Here is a 3,471-nt window from a genome sequence, read left to right as displayed (position 1 = left end):
TCAATTCTGGTTTCGAACACTGACTAAATTTGTGATGCTGGGCAAGACCCCTGACATTTTTCTCCTTCGGTTTCCTCAACAATATCATGGCGATAAACATTACACTATCAAATGTCGTGATATTTTAAAGCACTTAGGACAGCACCTGGAACATAACATAGGTAAGGAAAAATGATAGTAAGGTTTACATATTTTGTTTGTAATTATTCAGATTTCACCAATACAATTTAACATTTGTAATATTAATAACATCTAACATTTGGCACAAAAGTTTGCAAAGCCCTTTAAACCCATTATCCATTTTGCTCTTCTTCAAAACCCTGAGCAGTAGATATTTGTATTAACCCCTCCTACACACACACACACACACACACACACACACACACATGCACATGTTTATCAACAAATAATTGAGAATGAAAGGCAACAAAGAACTTTCCCTAGCTGCAAAGCTAGTATCTAAGAGACAACTAAACTGATGTCTTGTCTACTCTGAGTCCAACTCTCAATCAACTGTGTCACTTAACTGTTGGCTTAATTTTAAAAAAGAACACTTTAATAATTAATTTAAATAATAAATTAAATAATTGAAAGGAACGGGGTAAAAATCAAAGAGGTTCTTCAGATTCCCAATTTTCTGGTTTCATTGTGCTAATGACAACAAATATCAGAACATTTATAAGCTTCACAATAGGATGAATATATTTTTTTTTCCTTAGGAGAGATAACACAATTACTGTACTTACCACAGTACATATAAAGGAATTAAAACCAGATGAAGCAGTTGACCTTTTGGGATCTGTGTCTCATTCTATTTTATTTAATATTTATATCAATGATTTTGCATAATATTGTAGATGGAATGATCAGCAAATACGGGGATTACCAAACTACTAAAGGATAGTTAATATATTATATAACATAATATGAATCCAAAATAATCTTGATACTCTAGGATGTTGTATCCATACCAAATTGATGGAATGTAGTAAGTATTGGGATGGACAATAAAGTATTGAGATGGACAAATTGACTTAACAATTATAACATGGGAAAGGCACGATTAGACAAAAATGTTTTAGAAAAATCTGAGAGTTTTAGTGAAATGCATCCATGATATGGGTCAGAAGCATGATGTGATGACCAAAGAAAGGAGCTCATTTTATTTTGGGATGCATAAAGAGAGGTTCCAGAATTTGTATGTCATGAAGGTTGAGGGTAAACTGGAGAATACTTACCGGAAAGCCATTAAGGTTATGAAGTATCTTATGCCCCTGTAATATGAAGATCAATTGAAAGCATGAGAATGTTTACCTAAAACAAGAGAAGACTAAGGCATGCATGCTGCCTTCAAAAATTTCTAGGACTCTCACACTTAAGAACAAGAAGAACAATAATTGCATTTATATACCATTTTAAGTTTTCAAACTTTAAAGAGACTTGTTCATCCCATCCTCAGAACAAGGCAGGGTAGGTATATGTATCATTCCCATTTTACAGATGAGGAAAATGAGAGTGAGATAAAGTGTCTTTCACAAGAGTAACACAGCAAAACTTTGGTACAGTTAGTCATGAGAGTTTATGGAAAAGTATGTCAAAATTTAGTTGTTCAAAGAAGTTCAGCAGAATTGTTTTTCATGACAAAATCATTTTCATGACAGCACACTTGCCAGAGTTCTGAAAAATGGATAATGCCTTCATGCTTCCCTAATCACCAATGGAATGTGTGCTTGCTCTATGGTTTTTAGCATGATGCTTAGATTACTATCATCAGATGAGTTAAATAAGAATGAACATTGATAGTAAGATATATAACTTTAAAAAGCAACAAGATAAGACTGAAGGGGAGGGAAAGTTGGTGAATGATTTCTTTGTTTGCAAATTATTGTGTAAATTCTGAGGCTAAGATCCAACAGAATACAAATTGATTCTCTGTTGCTTGTGCTAATTTTGGTTTAACAATTTACATGAAGAAAAAAACTGTTTCTCCACCAACCAACAAAATGCCACCTATATATGAAACCATCAGTTACATCAAATGGAGAAATTTTAAATACTATGTATAAATTCACTTACCTTGGCAGTATATTTTCCAGGTTATTTTCCATAGATGATGAAATTGATGCATGCATCACCAGATCTAGATCAGCATTTGGGAGGCTACAAAAGAAGTATTGGAAAGAAGAGGTATTAGGCTATTTACCAAACTTAAGTTCTACAGAGCCATTGTGCTGAACTTACTGTCATATGCTTGTAAAACCTAGATAATTCAACAGCACCACACCAGGAAACTGAATCACTTTCATTTCCATTGTCTTAGGAAGATTCTGAAGATCTTAGAAAGATTTAGGAACAATTAGAAGATTAGGAAGAATGAGGTATCAGACATTAAGATCTTTCTTGAGCTAAACTGCCAAGCCTTCAAACTCTATTGCAGAGAGCACAACTCCAATGGACTTAGTGTTGTTCAAATGCCAAAACTTCATTTACCCAATACATTTTTATGGACAATCCATGCAACATAGGTGTTCACATAATGGCCAGAAGGGGAGCTACCAGAAAACTTTCACAAAGTCTCTCTCAATTGTGTCACATGGGGGATGCTGTCAAAGGACTGTCCAGAATGGTATGCCTGTATCAAGAAGGCAGTGCTGCATGAGCAAAGCAAAATTAGAGTAATCAAAAGAAACATGAAATGCCCAAAATTCAGAGACAATTCCACTCCAACTTTTAATGTGCGCTATTTGTCCCCAAACTGTGGTAAAGCATTCTGAGCTTGTATTGGTCTGATCATTTATAGTTGGATGCAGTCTACCTTGACTCCAACATAATAATGCCATTTTTGGTCTTCTTTAAGAATGAAAAAAAAACAGCCAATAAACCAATAGGAGACAATATTTAAACTGAGGTCTTTCTGTCCATTGAACCACCTACTCAATTATATGACATTGTTCTATTTGTCCTCAAAGGGTATAACCAAGATAATTGTTTAAAATGACAAAGGGAAAATTCCAAAATTGATGAAAAGAAAACTTCTTGACTATTGACTATTTTAAAACGGAATGGGAAACCTCAAGAAAGATTAAATTCTTCACTGAAAGGTTTTAAATAAAGATTTCATGACTATTTATTTATTGCATTGTAAAAAGCATTCCTTTCCTGTGTATGGTTAGGTTAATCAGGGATTTTCAGACTATGGTGAAAGGGTCAAATCCATGCAATCTCCTGTTTTATTATAGCAGAAATAAGAAAGATTTTTTCATTAAAGACAATCACATTTTATTTAGAAATAATAATAATAAAATTATTCTGAGTTCAGAGACAGTACAAAACAGGTGTTTGAATGGATTTGGACTATGAGTGATTGTTTGTCAATCACTAGACTAAGTTATTTCTAAAGTCCAGATGTAAAAGTATGCTTCTCAGAACTTGTAAACTTTAATAGAATTAAGAGACATATGGTATGGGATG

Source organism: Petaurus breviceps, unplaced genomic scaffold (assembly GCF_028583685.1).
Source record: "Petaurus breviceps papuanus isolate PSGF00001 unplaced genomic scaffold, PetGlider_PUasm1.0 173, whole genome shotgun sequence".
Lineage (NCBI taxonomy): Eukaryota > Metazoa > Chordata > Mammalia > Diprotodontia > Petauridae > Petaurus > Petaurus breviceps.
Note: the sequence above shows the minus strand (reverse complement) of the source record.